The sequence below is a fragment of the Triturus cristatus genome, chromosome 8 (assembly GCF_964204655.1).
Source record: "Triturus cristatus chromosome 8, aTriCri1.1, whole genome shotgun sequence".
NCBI classification, from domain to species: domain Eukaryota; kingdom Metazoa; phylum Chordata; class Amphibia; order Caudata; family Salamandridae; genus Triturus; species Triturus cristatus.
Genome location: NC_140591.1, coordinates 225,278,932 through 225,298,500, shown reverse-complemented (window position 1 = coordinate 225,298,500; position 19,569 = coordinate 225,278,932). Strand labels below are relative to the sequence as shown.

The following is a 19,569-nucleotide window of genomic DNA, read 5'->3' as shown; positions in this document are numbered from 1 at the left end:
ATAGAGCAGCCCCCCTGCTAAGTTTTTCCCATTTGCCCTTCAAAGGCGGCTTCTCCTTTGAATCACGTCTTTTGGGCCACCACCCGTGTGTTTTCCTGCAGGAGGAAGGTAACAGCTCTCCCCCACAGAGGCATTAGCACGCTTCTCTAGGAGAACAGAAAGCTGTCTCAGAGGCAAGGCCCCATATGCAACCGTTAAGGGCACAGGAGGCTAAAAGCAACAAAGGGGCAACTTTGTAAAAGTTGCACACAGCAACAAGTTACATTAATTTTCTTGGGAATCAGGTTGAGCTTAGTGTAACAAGTTGTTTGGCACCTTGGAGTATCAACTGTGGTCGCTACTTTCAGGAGTTACCACAGTGAGGGTCAGCGGCTAACCCTGCACTCGTCAATTAGGCTACCAAGTCTTTCCACAGTAAAAATTACAGTTTCACATTTTTACTGCCAGAGCATGTAAAATGTAAGTTCTGCCTGTGAAGCTTTAGAGGTCGGTAGGCCACCTGCCATAGAGGTGACTTACACATATTGCAGGGGGGGGCTTAGCTTTGCCATTGCTTTTAATGGCAAGGTCGGGCTAGTGGTTCAAAACTGCTCTTCCAGTCCACAATGGCTGACTGGTAGACTTGTTTTACCTGTGTCACACCCAGGGTGGCATGACCAGTGCTGCAATCCCTGGGATGACCCTCTAACGTATATACCCTGGGTACCCTGAGTACCACATACTAGGGACTTATAGGTAAGTTAGCTTATGCCAAGTTGGTATAAGCCATATAACATACATGTAGTAGGGTCAGGGCACTGGCGCTGAGGTTTGATTGGCAAGCGTCAGTGCACTCTCATAGTCAGAAAACCAGCAGCATCAGTCCAAAAACTTGGGGGGGGGGGGGGGGAGGGTGACTTGCAAAAAGAGGCATTTCCTCACTGAGAACAAATTAACATAACAACATTGTAAAGCCTGGAAACAATATTCTAGAATGTTTCTCCTTAGACGTGATGTTGAGGAACACAGATATGTTTGTTTCATACAGGGGGTAAGGGGAGGTCACAGTTGTTTTTTCAACAAACACATATTCATATTAGTAACGTCATAGTTGCTTCTGTTTTTCTCTATACATACCTACAGATGTTCAATAATATGGTTCATCAATGTAAAGATTGCTGCTTGAATTTGGACCCTACTCTCGGTTACCTTACCTTAGATATTATTGACTAAGACTCTAGATAACTATTCCAAACCTCACTGAAGTAGGTCCCCCAAAGGAGAGCACCTCCCAGCGGTCTTACGACCAGAAAATGCACTGGTTTAGTTACAATGATGACATCGGCAGCAGGGAGGCACCGGTTTTTGTGGAGGAACCTTTAGGCCGACCTGCCCGGTCTGAGGTTCAAGTTATCAAACAGCTTCTGCTGAGTCGAACGTAGGCGCGTCTTTTGGGGTGACACCTATGAAACCTCTGAAGACATTGATGAAGACAACATTTTATTCCAAACACTAATGGAACTTCAAACTCGTGGTTCAGGGGCGCCCTTGTGTATGGGTAATTGTAGGTGCGACCGGATGCTAGTAATTGTATTGGGGCAGTTATCACACTCTGGAGAGAGGGGAATCTTGGAAAGATTGGAGGCCCAGTGAAAAAACATATTGGAAAATTGCAGCAATCAATTGTAACAGGTTTGTTTACCTACCTACAGCTGACAAAAACCCTCTTGGTCTAGGCTGGGGTGTAAGTGCTGTAAGGAAGACACAGGGTGTGAGCATGCATACACACACACACACGCACAGTTTGTTGTTCTGTGCCTATAAGCGCAGCTTCAGTAGCCTATACCTTGGGAAGACAGCTCCAAACTATGTGTATGTGCCATATATTTAATGAGATTACAGGTTTAATAACTGCATTTTGCCATCAAGGTCTGCAGTGGATTGTGCAGTTACACTGGTCACATTGAAAAAGAAATAGTCAGGGGCAGCGGGTTAGAAGCATTAGGCCAAGAGGCCTCATTGAACTCACTACTGTGCTCACGATAGGCCTATCCAGGCAGAAGAGATGGCCCAGAGGCAACGGCCTCATTGAACTCACTACTGTGCTCACGATAGGCCTATCCAGGCAGAAGCATAAGGCCCAGAGGCGACGGCCTCATTGAACTCACTACTGTGCTCACGATAGGCCTATCCGGGCAGAAGATAAGGCCCAGAGGCGACGGCCTCATTGAACTCACTACTGTGCTCACGATAGGCCTATCCGGGCAGAAGATAAGGCCCAGAGGCGACGGCCTCATTGAACTCACAACTGTGCTCACGATAGGCCTATCCGGGCAGAAGATAAGGCCCAGAGGCGACGGCCTCATTGAACTCACTACTGTGCTCACAATAGGCCTATCCAGGCAGAAGCATAAGGGCCAGAGGCAACGGCCTCATTGAACTCACTACTGTGCTCACGATAGGCCTATCCAGGCAGAAGCATAAGGCTCAGAGGCAACGGTCTCATTGAACTCACTACTATGCTCACGATAGGCCTATCCAGGCAGAAGATAAGGCACAGAGGCAACGGCCTCATTGAACTCACTACTTTGCTCACGATAGCCCTATCCAGGCAGAAGCATAGGGCCCAGAGGCAACGGCCTAATTGAACTCACTACTGTGCTCACGATAGGCCTATCCAGGCAGAAGATAAGGCCCAGAGGCAACGGCCTCATTGAACTCACTACTGTGCTCACGATAGGCCTATCCAGGCAGAAGCATAAGGCTCAGAGGCAACGGCCTCATTGAACTCACTACTGTGCTCATGATAGCCCTATCCAGGCGGAAGATAAGGCCCAGAGGCAACGGCCTCATTGAAGTCACTACTTTGCTCACGATAGCCCTATCCAGGCAGAAGCATAAGGCCCAGAGGCAACGGCCTCATTGAACTCACTACTGTGCTCACGATAGGCCTATCCAGGCAGAAGATAAGGCCCAGAGGCAACGGCCTCATTGAACTCATTGAACTCACTACTGTGGTCACGATAGGCCTATCCAGGAAGAAGATAAGGCCCAGAGGCAACGGCCTCATTGAACTCACTACTGTGCTCACGATAGGCCTATCCAGGCAGAAGCATAAGGCCCAGAGGCAACGGCCTCATTGAACTCACTACTGTGCTCACGATAGGCCTATCCAGGCAGAAGATAAGGCCCAGAGGCAACGGCCTCATTGAACTCACTACTGTGCTCACGATAGGCCTATCCAGGCAGAAGATAAGGCCCAGAGGCATCGGCCTCATTGAACTCAATACTGGTTGCTCATGATAGGCCTATCCAGGCAGAAGCAAAAGGCCCAGAGGCAACGGCCTCATTGAACTCACTACTGTGCTCACGATAGGCCTATCCGGGCAGAAGCATAAGGCCCAGAGGGAACAGCCTCATTGAACTCACCACTGTGCTCATGATAGGCCTATCCAGGCAGAAGCATAAGGCTCAGAGGCAACGGCCTCATTGAACTCACCACTGTGCTCACGATAGGCCTATCCAGGCAGAAGCATTAGGCCCAGAGGCAACGGCCTCATTGAACTCACTACTGTGCTCACGATAAGCCTATCCAGGCAGAAGCATAAGGCTCAGAGGCAACGGCCTCATTGAACTCACTACTGTGCTCACGATAGGCCTATCCAGGCAGAAGATAAGGCCCGGAGGCAACGGCCTCATTGAACTCACTACTGTGCTCACGATAGGCCTATCCAGGCAGAAGATAAGGCCCGGAGGCAACGGCCTCATTGAACTCACCGCTGTGCTCACGATAGGCCTATCCAGGCAGAAGACAAGGCCCGGAGGCAGCGGCCTCATTGAACTCACCACTGTGCTCACGATAGGCCTATCCAGGCAGAAGCATAAGGCTCAGAGGCAACGGCCTCATTGAACTCACTACTGTGCTCACGACAGGCCTATCCAGGCAGAAGCATAAGGCTCAGAGGCAACGGCCTCATTGAACTCACTACTGTGCTCACGATAGGCCTATCCAGGCAGAAGATAAGGCCCAGAGGCAACGGCCTCATTGAACTCACTACTTTGCTCACGATAGCCCTATCCAGGCAGAAGCATAAGGCCCAGAGGCAACGGCCTCATTGAACTCACTACTGTGCTCACGATAGGCCTATCCAGGCAGAAGATAAGGCCCAGAGGCAACGGCCTCATTGAACTCACTACTGTGCTCACGATAGGCCTATCCAGGCAGAAGCATAAGGCTCAGAGGCAACGGCCTCATTGAACTCACTACTTTGCTCACGATAGCCCTATCCAGGCAGAAGCATAAGGCCCAGAGGCAACGGCCTCATTGAACTCACTACTTTGCTCATGATAGCCCTATCCAGGCAGAAGCATAAGGCCCAGAGGCAACGGCCTCATTGAACTCACTACTGTGCTCACGATAGGCCTATCCAGGCAGAAGATAAGGCCCAGAGGCAACGGCCTCATTGAACTCACTACTGTGCTCACGATAGGCCTATCCAGGCAGAAGCATAAGGGCCAGAGGCAACGGCCTCATTGAACTCACTACTGTGCTCACGATAGCCCTATCCAGGCAGAAGATAAGGCCCAGAGGCAACGGCCTCATTGAACTCACTACTGTGCTCACGATAGGCCTATCCAGGCAGAAGATAAGGCCCAGAGGCAACGGCCTCATTGAACTCACTACTGTGCTAACGATAGGCCTATCCAGGCAGAAGCATAAGGCCCAGAGGCAACGGCCTCATTGAACTCACTACTGTGCTCACGATAGGCCTATCCAGGCAGAAGATAAGGCCCAGAGGCAACGGCCTCATTGAACTCACTACTGAGCTCATGATAGGCCTATCCAGGCAGAAGCATAAGGGCCAGAGGCAACGGCCTCATTGAACTCACTACTGTGCTCACGATAGCCCTATCCAGGCAGAAGATAAGGCCCAGAGGCAACGGCCTCATTGAACTCACTACTTTGATCACAATAGCCCTATCCAGGCAGAAGCATAAGGCCCAGAGGCAACGGCCTCATTGAACTCACTACTGTGCTCACGATAGGCCTATCCAGGCAGAAAATAAGGCCCAGAGGCAACGGCCTCATTGAACTCACTACTGTGCTCACGATAGGCCTATCCAGGCAGAAGCATAAGGGCCAGAGGCAACGGCCTCATTGAACTCACTACTGTGCTCACGATAGCCCTATCCAGGCAGAAGATAAGGCCCAGAGGCAACGGCCTCATTGAACTCACTACTGTGCTCACGATAGGCCTATCCAGGCAGAAGCATAAGGCCCAGAGGCAACGGCCTCATTGAACTCACTACTGTGCTCACGATAGGCCTATCCAGGCAGAAGATAAGGCCCAGAGGCAACGGCCTCATTGAACTCACTACTGTGCTCACGATAGGCCTATCCAGGCAGAAGATAAGGCCCAGAGGCAACGGCCTCATTGAACTCAATACTGGTTGCTCATGATAGGCCTATCCAGGCAGAAGCAAAAGGCCCAAAGGCAACGGCCTCATTGAACTCACTACTGTGCTCACGATAGGCCTATCCGGGCAGAAGCATAAGGCCCAGAGGGAACAGCCTCATTGAGCTCACCACTGTGCTCATGATAGGCCTATCCAGGCAGAAGCATAAGGCTCAGAGGCAACGGCCTCATTGAACTCACCACTGTGCTCACGATAGGCCTATCCAGGCAGAAGCATAAGGCCCAGAGGCAACGGCCTCATTGAACTCACTACTGTGCTCACGATAGGCCTATCCAGGCAGAAGCATAAGGCTCAGAGGCAACGGCCTCATTGAACTCACTACTGTGCTCACGATAGGCCTATCCAGGCAGAAGATAAGGCCCGGAGGCAACGGCCTCATTGAACTCACTACTGTACTCACGATAGGCCTATCCAGGCAGAAGATAAGGCCCGGAGGCAACGGCCTCATTGAACTCACCGCTGTGCTCACGATAGGCCTATCCAGGCAGAAGACAAGGCCCGGAGGCAGCGGCCTCATTGAACTCACCACTGTGCTCACGATAGGCCTATCCAGGCAGAAGCATAAGGCTCAGAGGCAACGGCCTCATTGAACTCACTACTGTGCTCACGACAGGCCTATCCAGGCAGAAGCATAAGGCTCAGAGGCAACGGCCTCATTGAACTCACTACTGTGCTCACGATAGGCCTATCCAGGCAGAAGATAAGGCCCAGAGGCAACGGCCTCATTGAACTCACTACTTTGCTCACGATAGCCCTATCCAGGCAGAAGCATAAGGCCCAGAGGCAACGGCCTCATTGAACTCACTACTGTGCTCACGATAGGCCTATCCAGGCAGAAGATAAGGCCCAGAGGCAACGGCCTCATTGAACTCACTACTGTGCTCACGATAGGCCTATCCAGGCAGAAGCATAAGGCTCAGAGGCAACGGCCTCATTGAACTCACTACTTTGCTCACGATAGCCCTATCCAGGCAGAAGCATAAGGCCCAGAGGCAACGGCCTCATTGAACTCACTATTGTGCTCACGATAGGCCTATCCAGGCAGAAGATAAGGCCCAGAGGCAACGGCCTCATTGAACTCACTACTGTGCTCACGATAGGCCTATCCAGGCAGAAGCATAAGGGCCAGAGGCAACGGCCTCATTGAACTCACTACTGTGCTCACGATAGCCCTATCCAGGCAGAAGATAAGGCCCAGAGGCAACGGCCTCATTGAACTCACTACTGTGCTCACGATAGGCCTATCCAGGCAGAAGATAAGGCCCAGAGGCAACGGCCTCATTGAACTCACTACTGTGCTAACGATAGGCCTATCCAGGCAGAAGCATAAGGCCCAGAGGCAACGGCCTCATTGAACTCACTACTGTGCTCACGATAGGCCTATCCAGGCAGAAGATAAGGCCCAGAGGCAACGGCCTCATTGAACTCACTACTGTGCTCATGATAGGCCTATCCAGGCAGAAGCATAAGGGCCAGAGGCAACGGCCTCATTGAACTCACTACTGTGCTCACGATAGCCCTATCCAGGCAGAAGATAAGGCCCAGAGGCAACGGCCTCATTGAACTCACTACTTTGCTCACAATAGCCCTATCCAGGCAGAAGCATAAGGCCCAGAGGCATCGGCCTCATTGAACTCACTACTGTGCTCACGATAGGCCTATCCAGGCAGAAGATAAGGCCCAGAGGCAACGGCCTCATTGAACTCACTACTGTGCTCACGATAGGCCTATCCAGGCAGAAGCATAAGGGCCAGAGGCAACGGCCTCATTGAACTCACTACTGTGCTCACGATAGGCCTATCCAGGCAGAAGCAAAAGGCCCAGAGGCAACGGCTTCATTGAACTCACTACTGTGCTCACGATAGGCCTATCCAGGCAGAAGCATAAGGCCCAGAGGCAACGGCTTCATTGAACTCACTACTGTGCTCCCGATAGGCCTATCCAGGCAGAAGCATAAGGCCCAGAGGCAACGGCCACATTGAACGCACTACTGTGCTCACGATAGGCCTATCCAGGCAGAAGATAAGGCCCAGAGGCAACGGCCTCATTGAACTCACTACTGTGCTCACGATAGGCCTATCCAGGCAGAAGCATAAGGCCCAGAGGCAACGGCCTCATTGAACTCACTACTGTGCTCGCAACGGCCTCATTGAACTCACTACTGTGCTCACGATAGGCCTATCCGGGCAGAAGCATAAGGTCCAGAGGCAACGGCCTCATTGAACTCACTACTGTGCTCATGATAGGCCTATCCAGGCAGAAGAGATGGCCCAGAGGCAACGGCCTCATTGAACTCACTACTGTGCTCACGATAGGCCTATCCAGGCAGAAGCATAAGGCCCAGAGGCAACGGCCTCATTGAACGCACTACTGTGCTCATGATAGGCCTATCCAGGCAGAAGATAAGGCCCAGAGGCAACGGCCTCATTGAACTCACTACTGTGCTCACGATAGGCCTATCCAGGCAGAAGCATAAGGGCCAGAGGCAACGGCCTCATTGAACTCACTTTTGTGCTCACGATAGGCCTATCCAGGCAGAAGATAAGGCCCAGAGGCAACGGCTTCATTGAACTCACTACTGTGCTCATGATAGGCCTATCCAGGTACACAAATGACCTCAAAATGGTTCTGTTCTAAAAAAGTCTTTCAAAACAACCTCCGAAGAGGAATGCTCACCACTGGCTATTAGGGTGCACTCAACGTGGTGCAGGTGAGAGTGTGTCCCCCGATCTCTTCTGTGTCCCCTCTACACCTCCACGCTTCTGTGGATCGGCTAGGACCTACATGCAGCGCGTGGCTCCTAACAACCACCCATAACTCAGAAATGTATGTGTATGTGTCATTGTGTATTAAGCAAAAACATCTCCAAATTCTCCAGTCGTGAAGTCACCTGTGGGCGTGCGACTAGTAACACCACGCGCTTTGCTTTAGCTGTTCCCTCAGGCGTGTTTAGACACTTCCTGTCATCCCATGCTTGGGTTGCGCCACATAATGCCAGCTCTCAAGCAGGATTATTGCAGAATAAAACATTCCTGTCTTAAGACCGCTTTTCTGGGCAACATATCCCTTACAGGGTGGCCGTAAGTGGACATTTGTCCTTTACCAGTGGGGCTTGCAGCTCAAAGCTGAGGTGCTGATGCCTCCTCCGACCTGCGGTCACACCAGTGCGACACTTCGAATGTGGCAATTGGGGAATTTGTAAGGAGTGTACGGGTACCCGCAATGTTTTCATGAAGTCTTCGCAAACACAGAAGACCACGTTGCCGGTCCATAGAATCAGATTTTACAGATGAGTGTATTATGCACTTCCTGTGCTTCACCTACCCAGGCTTGGACTGAGACAGAAAAGAGGCCGCCACCAGAATAAAAGTGGACACCATTAGTGAATTATCCAGCTAACCCGCATTTGCAAATCAGGTCAGCTTTGAACTAGCTTGGTCAGTGAGATATGGGGTTGGGGGGTGTGCTTCAAATTTTCCAACAATCACACTGGCATATAATGTTAAAATACATTACACGACCAGCAGGGTGCATGAGCGGGCCTAAGGGACAGTGGAAAGGGAGAGGAATGCGGATTGGTAATGGCACTAAGTGAGAGAAAACACAATATTTTGTAAAATAACCAACATTTTTAACAAATCTCAGAATATAGGGAATGTGTGTGCGTTTTTGTTTGTGTATGTAAAAATTGCTGGTAAAATCCAGTGGCGTAACAAAACTTGAGGGGGGGTCCCCCTGCAAAGTGCATGGAGGGGGCCACCCGAAGCTCCGGACCCAGTCAGGAGCTCTCAGGTCCCCCAGTGCACAGTGCCGGAGGGGGCCCCCTGGAGCTCGCAACCCCCCACTTCTCCCCCCCCCCCCCCTCCCCACCACAGGGACTTTAAGGGCTAATGTTACACAACTGGTGAAATCCGACAAACACCTCACCATACTCAACTTAAAGCACCCTGTACCCAACTATTTTTTTAGGAACTACATTTATTTGGGGGGAGCGAGGTGTAACCCCCCCCCCCCCCACCCACCCTCCCAAAGCTGCGCCCCTACACGATGTATAGGTGTTTTGTAAAGTATGGGGCGCTGCATGCATTTGCGCTTGCTGCAGGCAATGTTTGTGGTAATATCAGGTATCAGCAGAAAGAGACGAGCCCACCAGACCATAAAACAGGTGCACGAGCAGCCACAAAACCGACCCGCACACTGACCTTTCAGACCAGCCCTTCATCCCAGATTACCCTACACATCCCTGTACCTACCTCCCACATAGGCATGTTTTCACCTACGATCCCTGTGCATGTTATTGCGACGAGGGAAGCGCGAGAGCCGTGGTTTAGCAATCTGTCCAGGTCTAGTTGAGACACGTGCTCGAGTCTCATAACACGAGCACACCGTTTGGGGTGAGAATTGAGACAATTTTCTAACTCCGAATGCATTCAAAATAGACAAAAACGGTGTGAGAGGAAGACCATAGGCCCACATGATGACGGTGATCCATACTTGTAAAGCGCGACCACATCACCCTTTAAGGTTTCAAGGCGCTGGGGCAGTCTGGGAGATTAAGAGAGCTAGCGCCCAGAGTCACATGGAGCTGAGCTGCCACCAGGAATCGAGCCGTGGGCCCCGCGCTCGGAGTCAGCCGTTCTGGCCGCGGCGCCACACCTCTCCTTTACTGTAGGATGTCCCAAGGTCTCACAGCCTCACAAACATTTTACAGCATCTAAGTGCAAATACTATCTTTACTATCCTTAGCGTCCAATAAAACTCTAACTCAATAACTACCGAATGTATAAAAACTGCTTAAATACTGCACACAGGTGACAATCACAAACATGTTCCATTTTGCAAAAAAAAAAAGATCTTACGGTAAAATCGAAATCACTAGCTTCCAGACTGCAGTCTAGACAAAGGTGCCACCAAGCGTGGGCATAACAAATAAAGGAAACTTCTCAGCGTGCTGCATGAACGAGAAAGTCCCTTCCTACCGTGAAAATGTCGGCCGCTGCCTCCGCTGCTCCCAAGCTTGGCTTCGCCTCTGGCGCGCCGCGGAGGAGCGCGGGGAGACAAAGGCGCGCTCAGTGGGCAGGAGGGAAGTGTTGACGAGGCCCTCGCAAGTATGCAGCCATTGCCTGGGCTTGTCGCTTCCCTTTCAAGGTGTGTGCACTGGAATTACGTTACTCGGCTTTCAAAGAGCAGCAAAAAAACACGTGAACCTCCCAATCCGTCTGCTGTGCACGCAAGCGTGCATTTTCCAAACGCAGACCCTTTCATTATCCGAGAAAACCGAAGCACGCGCGGCTCCTACAAGGAAGAGCAAACCAGCGCTTTTGGGAGAGCGATAAATGCAGCAACTCGCGAAATCTAGTTATCACTAAAGTATTTTCAGGGATAAGAACACGTGGCTGCCGAATACACTTCACTTCGATAACCCAGCGAGTTAAGTGCTCACTGCTGAGGTAAACACTTTCTTCTTTTGTGCTACAAACGGCGAGCGACCTCGCAGCACGGGCAACACCAGGAGATCTTTCTTCCCCCAAAACGGTTCTCTATTCATCAACCGCAGTAGGGTTCAGGGTTGGCTTTAGGACAGTGCGACAGGTACAGCCGCACCTGTAGAGGGGCGCTGACCTCAGGGGGGACGATGTGTTTAGCAGTAACTCACGATTTAAAAGCACCTGCTAAAGTGGTCCTTGTGAGTTCGGCTTCCAGGCAGCAATTAAAATGTCACAATAACTCCTGTGGTTAATGTTCCTGCTAAAAGGAGAGCGCGGAGGTTTGTCTAGTGGCAGTTTTGAGTCTCTATAAAGTAGCGCAGAGGGTAAAGATACACGCGGCTAAGTACGCATATCGTGCAGATCACAGATTAGGGTGACCAACTGGCATTGGTGCAAATTCAGGACGGTGAGTGTAAAAATTCAGAACAAAGGGTCAAAATTCAGGACACAAATTCAGGACAGGAGGTCAAAATTCAGGACAAAACTTCAGGACAATAGGTACGTTTTACAGACACATCAGAGGAGGTCGCGCAATAGTATATAAGTAAGCCCAGCCATATCCAAACATATTCAACCATTTGCAAACCTATCCATCATGTATCCTTCCATCTATCATTTCACTCATTCATCCCTTCATCCATCCTTTCACTCATCCATCCATCCACCCTTTCACCCTATCCATCTGTACACTTATCCATCCACTATTCTACCCATCCAGCCATTCACTCATCCATCCAGCCATTTACCCTTTCACCCATCCAGCCATCCTTTAACTTACTCATCCATCCACCCAGTCACTCATCCTTCCACCCATCCACCCTTTCAGTCATCCATCCATCCTCCCTTTCTCTCTCCATCGACCCTTTCACTTAGCCATCCTTCCTTCCATCCATCCATCCATCCACCCATCCATCTACTCATGAATTCATCCATTGACCCTATCACTCATCCATCCTTTCTCTCATCCATCGTTTCACTCCTTCACTCATCTATTCATCCTTTTGTCCATATACCCTCCCTTTCACTCACTCATCCATCCTTACATCCACCATTTCACTCATTTGTCCATCCATTCACCCTTGCACTTATCAATTCATCAATCCAGCCATCATTTCACTCATCCATCCACCCACTCACTCATTATCCACCTTTTCACTCATCCATCCTTTCACTCATCCATCCTTTCACTCACCCATCCATCATTTTACCCATCCAGCTACCCTTCCACCCATACATCCAGCTATTTATCTTTTCTCTCATCCATCCTTCCACTCACTCATCAATCCACCCATCCTCTCTCATTATCCATCTATTCAATCTTTTATTCATCCATTCACCCTTTCAGTAATTTATCCAGCCATCCACCCATCCCTTCACTTACTCACCCGCCCACCTTTTCATACTAATTTTGAGCTGAGCCTATTTGAGAAGAGGCCCATCAAGAACTTCACCCTCGCTGCAGGAGCCATTCCAGGACTGGGACAGAAGCCACGCAGGGCGGAGACAGGATGCACCACAGGGGGGACAGGAGCCATCACTGGGGAGGGGACAGGGTCCATCACAGGCGGTGGGACAGGAGCCACCACATGGGGGGGGACAGGAGCCATCACTGGGGGGGGAGGGGCAGGAGCCATCACAGGAGGGGGGGACAGGATCCACCAGGGTGGGCACAGGAGTGGGCATGCAGTATTCTAGTATCATCTTGGTCTCTTCCAGGGTGGGGTAGGGCTCCTCACCCCTTCCTGGACAAGACAACGAGAAGACAGGCTCTCTTTCCAAAATGTTAGTTTTGCCACCCCCCACTGTGATGTACAGTACTTAAAGGAGATACTCCAAGAGAACTGATTTAACTGATTGTCCTCCATACTTTGTTAATCAGTGTGGGTGCGATTGTGCCATTTCTTTATTTTATTACATTATAGACTGCATGTTTGAAGAACGGAGGTTTGCTTACAATTTAGTGACAGTAATTAAGCTCTGTGAAGAGAACCACGTGCTGCCTGAGTGTAATAAGGGCCGGTTCTATGCTGTTTGGGGCCCTGGGCAGAAAGGGAATGTGTGAGGCCCCTCTAAATTGCAGAGACATTACGCATTCAGGGCTGTTTGCATCTGAATATATGCCCCTGCTCCTGAAGCTGCAGCCCCTCCCTCTCAATCATCTTCAAGCACCTCTTAACAGCTCATCAAGAGCTGAAGGTGTGATGGTTGCCATCCCGCTGTGCCTCTCCAATGATGCTGGGTATCTGAGCTTTGGTACTGCATCGGAGTCTGTTACACCCGACCTCAACAGCATCGGAGTCAAGAAGGGAGGTGGGTGGAAACGACGGAACATCGGCTTTAGGGTGTTGCGACCGGTGCCCGGTTAAAATTACGGACAAATGGCATCCGTTAAAGAATCCTTCACGGACAACGGACAGACGGCCGAAATTACGGACTGTCCGTGAAATTTACGGACGGTTGGTCACCCTAGCAGAGATCTGTATTTTATGTGGATAGCTGAGTAGATTACTGCTTTTGTCACAGAGATCCTTTTGTCACCAGGGTTAATAAGATACAACCCTAATCCGTGGTCGAAGTGGGGAAAAAAATCAGAGAGCGGGAATAACCTGAGGATTGGATCAGTGGGCGGAGTTAGAGGTGTGGCCAGGATGCGCAAATCATCACAATCTTTAGTATTTGTTTGGCATTTCACTGACCAGGTACAGCTTAATATGTTATTTAATTCAACCAATGGATACACATAATTATTTAACGATTAATATGAGTTATTGACATTAAAATAAATTCACAAAGTGGGATATGTTTCTAATCACAGAATGTCCCAAATATGCTTAAAAGTGGAAGCACAAGCCATTTGCTTCCGAGCTATGGAGTTTCTGTCATCAGCAATATACACAGAGACAATCAATTTTACATGTGTAAATCACTGTATAGGAAATGTTACATAAGACAAAGGACTACAAGGTGTTTGAGTCACGTGACAACCATACTAGTAGGCAGTATAGTTTAATTGTGATTGATATGGAGAAACACAAACTCAGAATTTAAAACTTAATACCATGATTGTTTGCAGTTTAAAGCAGAAATAGTGTTTATTAACAACGATACTTGTTGTAACCTGGATCTACCCAATTCAGTAAAATCCCCAGGCATCAACAGTACCCGGTGGTCCGCGCATAAGGCTTTGCTCCTATGTGTGTAGGAGGTTAGTTGCCTATCGCTGCTCCTTGTGACCTGCCCACTCCACCGGGTCCGGGAGTGGGCAGGTCAAAAGGAGCAGCGATAGGCAACTAACCTCATACACACATAGGTTAATAAACACTATTTCTGCTTTAAACTTTGTTATCAGCAGATTCTAGATGTAGATAGTTTTTTCTCTCTTTTTTCGGTCCTGAACAATCGCCAGTACATCCACGTTATGCGAGAAACATGTTGACCCACATCTTCTAATGAAAGACACTCCAATACGAGACATTACACTCGGATGAGTGCCTTGTTCACTGTTTTTCATTAAGGTAGGAGAGCCACAGAATAAAATTAATTTGTTCTAGGTACTCCCAACCTTATTTGAAATCACCACTACACATCTACACTATTCTGGCCCCACACCCGCACTTCATACGGCCGTTGGATAAAAGATCTCCGACAAAGTGCCCCTTTTCAGGGAGCCCGTTGAGTATTGCACCGTCGACCCAACGAGGAGCAGCCCATATGATGAAGCATGACACCTAAGAGGGTGTGTGAGGGCATTATGATCCAACATATGGATTCCCAACTACAGACCCCACATGGGCTTAGCTGGACTCAGCCTTTTGTTGACTGTGTGACTCTGCTATCAGAGGAACGGCATAACTCCACTTCTTGAATACTGCAACGGGGGCTTCTGTTTATGCTGGACCTCCCACTCCCCTGTGAGTGGAAAAAGCCCCACTGTCCCTCCCATTGTTGTATACAATAAATCAATCTGGCCACTTTAAGGGGAACAAATGAACGACGGGAAGAAAGAGAGGGTGAGAACTATTTCTTGAGTAGCGGTTTTCGGTAAGTGAGGAGGAGCTAGAAGAAAGAGATGGAATAAGAATAAGAAAGAGGAGGGGGGGCAGCTGCCAGAGGCAGCGCAGAAGCAGAGATTGTACTTGTCTGGGCAGGAAGCAAGAGACGGAGACCTTTTCCTTCTCTGCTCCCCGCCCGGCCCCGAACAGCCACTAATGCCGAGCCCTCTCTGCAGGCCTTGGATATTTCTGATGTCCAGGGACGCATGTTCAAAATAAAAAAGTAGGGGAACGGAATCGATCGAATTGAAGAAGTGGGGGCACGCCGTGCCCTGCTGATCCCGCCCACTTCCACCACTGACCCTAATATCGATCAGTGCCTGTTAAGAACTGTCCTCAAAGAGCTGCGTACAAACTGCATAAAATAGGTTAGGACTTTATGTTTTTTTCTCAAGTCTGTTATTATCCTTTCATAATGTTGCTAAAAAGGGTTTATTGGGGATAGATATACATTTTAGTAAAGCCAGCCTTCACAAGTGCTTTAAAACAAATTAAATGTATGTGAGAGAGGGGCTACGGAGAGCTGAGGGGCACATTTGCCGTGGTAGTGGTAGTGAGGGAGTCCGAGGAGGAGGTCATGGGCTTTTACCGAAAATGATGATCGCACCGGGCATCACCAGTGCTAAAGCCAGCCCCGGAAGGGTTTAAAGGCGAGTGGACTTTTTGCTATTCAAACTTTTTTACTTCAGGTTGCACACAGGTGTCCACTTGGATCTAACAGCTCATTGTGATTTCTGGCCGTAACTGGCAGTCTGGAGGTATGATTCCTTTAAGGGCCAAACCAGACTTTCATCCTTGTAAGGTACTAAAATATGGAAACTGTAATGACACCACCAGAGAACGTCTTGTGATTGCTTTTGTGCAAGAAAGTAAAGAATTTCAAGTTCCTTTTATTCCCCCAAAATCAGGAAATGACATGAGGATGGATGGCGACATGATGGGTTGGGAAGATTTAGAAATAATCTATGGGCGGCCATCATCTTGCATTGGGAAGTTTTATCCCATAAACCCTTACTAGAGGATTTTGAAAATAAAATTATCTCTGGTAATTGAGATGCCAGAGGAGCCTCCTAGCCACTCTTTTCCCAGGAAAAGTATGGCGATGCAGGGGGTTCTACCGGTGGACTGGCCACTGCAAGTGCCTGTAAGGAGCTTGTGCACATTGCTCCCTGCCAGCCTGAGAATGCTGTGGCAATCAGCAACAGGTGAGGCAGTGGCGTGGCACGTTGGCTGGCTTGCACCAACTTCGTTCTGCGCTGGAAGTAACAAACTGAGCTGCATACAATTCCACCCATGTGTTTGGACATCAGTTGCCTTCGTAGGCTGTCCGCACTCTCAGACACAGAACCTATCAGCATATTGACACGAACAGTGCATAGATCTATAGATTGGGACTTTTTTGGATATAAAAAGAGGCCAGTTCACAGATTGGGGAGGTGGGAGGGTCTGTGAGGAATTTGCAGTTAGATTGAGCATTCACCAGAAAGAGCATTACTGAAGGTAAGTAACTTTCTCTTCTGACGGATACTTATAATCGTAGATTCCTCACCTTGCATACTGATACCACGTCAGTCCCTCCCCCCCCCCCCCCCCCCTGGTGGGTATGTGAACTGGCTCAGACTAAAAAGTCCTGCAGGACCGAATTGGCACATTTCCCATCTCCACAGACCTGGCTGTCAAGGCAGCAATGCTTCGTGAATGCGTGTACAAACACCTACGTAGCCGGGTTACACATTTTCAGGACAGGTACTTTGCACACTAGCACAATGGTAGGAGCCTTAGCTCTAGTGGGTTGGGCCTGTGCGCCCTCTAGAGGTGGCTTTTTCGCCAGAGTGTGTAAGAAAGTGCAGAAATGAAAATGTCTTCTCCTTACATATGCTTGTATTTAAATCTTGGACAAGATTTAAACACACACATTGTAGGAGAAGGTGTTCTCATTTCTGCAAACTTTCTACTGACAGCCATGATCTTCGCTTTCCACGAGGCACATTTCAAAGCATCCACTTCGACCTCAGTTTCAGACAACAAACAGGAGTTCCAATCATCACATGCTGATCATCCCCGGGGGCAGCAATAAAAGAGCGAGGAGTACAATGGAAGAAACTCGAATGAGGAGTGTTTTGTTTACATGAACTTCAAAGTAATTACGATTGTTGGAATGGATGGACTAATGTTCTGCTAACCTATCGTTTTCCTCAATGCACATATTATTCACTGTCAATGTAAACATTTAAAAAGGAACTTCAGGCAGGTAACAGCCCCCAAAGTCCAATATGGTGCTCCCTTTTCAGAGTTGCAAGAAGGGCTTGTGAAAATATCAATCTTTATATCACGTAGTAAAACTTAGTTATGTACTTTGAAATGATGTTTTAAAGGGGTGCATGAGAGCAGATGCTTCACGAAGTGTACAGGTTAAATGAGTGGAGGAATAAGAGACGTTTATGGCAAGTTGCTTGCATAAAAGAAATAGGCTACCATAAAGCTTCTTTAAGTTGCTGAAAGGGAGCAGAATCAGAGGTAGAGGACAGAGGGGAACAATTTGACTGGGTTCTTGAAAAACTCTTATTCCGCCCAAAGGCTGCTTCACAGAGCTACATAGGAAACTGTTAAGAGACAGAGTGGAAGCTGAACTGTTATTCTTCTTATGAAACAATATAAGTCTATGTTTCCTCACCTACATCCCCCTCATGATCCCTTATTCCCCGTTCTTTTCCCCATTTTGCACTTTGAAGTCGTCTTGGGGCAGCATAACAATTAAACAAGCATCCCGCATGCTGTAATGTCCTCCTCTTCATATACCCCACCTTCCCTCCCTTTTCATTTCCCTTGTTTGCTTGGGAGCAGCCTTAGGACGGCACATGTACTACACAATCTTCCAGAATACCCCAACATTTCCCTTTTATTTCTCCTCATCTTCCCTCTGTCCTGTCACTTCTTTCCTAGCTCTATTCTCACGCAGCCCTTGGAAGCAGCTTAAGGAATGTATACGGCCGAACAAAATTAAAAAAAGTTATGATATTCTTCTTTTCTCTCTCCCTCTCTCTCCCTATGTAAATATAAATTATTTGTATTATGTTTAATACTTACATTTAACCTCTTAGCAAGTGCTTACAGTTTTGATAGTTGGGCAATGGAGGCACACACATCAAATATTCAAGCTTGTATGCAGTTTTCATTGGGCATTGTTTTGCGCTATTGCAATGGTAAAAACAATTTTGTTTTGTGGTACAAAAGCCCTGTGTTTCTCCTTCATCGGTTGTAGCATGTCTGCTGGAAAACATGCCTTTGAAAACCTAAAATGGATATAATAGCACATCTGATACAGTGGGTAAGTTACAAATCCCAGTAGTTTGGTTGGAGCCTTTGTAAAAAAACGGGGATGTTCTTTCATTGTCTTGATTTCAATAAATGTTTTAAATGTATATAGGCCGAAGTCCCTGGTAAGACAGCCAATTGTTGAGGGAATAGAAAAACTACTGTAATAGTTGTCGGGCAATTACCAATTGACATGCATACTGCTAGTGTTTATTAGATGTGACGTGAGTTTGTTGCTCACAACCGACCAGAAGGAAAGTGAGTAACTTCTTGCTCTGATGATTGGACCTAAGACTCCTTTTAATAAGATGTTTGGGAACGTTAGGAGACAAATTCTGTGTAATACAATGGATGCATGGAACCTGAAGACGGAAGGGAGTGAGGAGCTATCTAAATCAGATCTGGAAATACTCAGGTATGTTGTGTGAACTCACATTTTTCCATCACAGAGTGATTGGAAAGTGATCTATTGCTGCAGTATCTTCACCATCACGTTGGATGGGAAATGATGTGTGATGAAATTACAAGTGTCTCACCTCTGACTGTTGCATGCAACTAAACTGAACCAAAATGCACCATTTTACTTTGATTTTCAAACAAATCTTTGGAGTGAGAAACAATACTGATTTTAGTACCTCATGTGCTGCACTCACTTGTATTGTAATTTCACAGGTCTTCGGTGCACATAGCATAGGCTGAAATGCACAAAGACCCTTCATTGACGCACACAAAGGAAAATAATTAGAGGGAACATTGATCATAACCCAAATGTCCTGGACTCTCTATTACAGGGGAAAGGTATGAACCTGTACAGAATCAAGAATGGCTCAGATAAAAGGGAGTTTTCTGCGAAGGAGCAGATGTGAATTCGGCTCGTTGATAGAGAACCCCACTGATTTTAGGAGGTTCACTGTTGTGTTGGGGTAGTGGGCGACTGCCTGGGGAGAGACCGCATTCAACAGCCAGTTGTCGAGGGTGGGGAAGACTGCTACTTCCGACCTCTGTAGATGTGCCACAACCACCGCCATCACTTTCTCAAACATCTGAGAGGCACTGGTGAGCCCAAATGTATCACTGCAACCTGAAGAAGCTGCTGGCCCACAGTGAACCGAGGTAACGCCGTAGGCCTGCAGAGCAGGATTGTGAAAATAAGCGTCCTGCTGGTCTAATGCCATTCTCCAGTATTCAGGGCAGAGAGGAGCCCTTTGAATGTGTACTTCAACAGGATTGTGTTGATAGGGCAAAGATCAAATATA

At 48.4% G+C, this 19,569-nt stretch overlaps 1 protein-coding gene across 1 annotated transcript in view; it reads right to left on the bottom strand.

The window, feature by feature from the left end:
• Positions 1-10,572, bottom strand: part of AMOTL1 (angiomotin like 1) — a 324,585-nt gene extending 314,013 nt beyond the window's left edge. The window contains exon 1 of the mRNA XM_085621409.1: positions 10,437-10,572. The gene's annotated coding sequence lies outside the window, so the exon portion shown is untranslated. The remainder of the gene's footprint in view (positions 1-10,436) is intronic.
• Between the last annotated feature and the right edge of the window lie 8,997 nt (positions 10,573-19,569).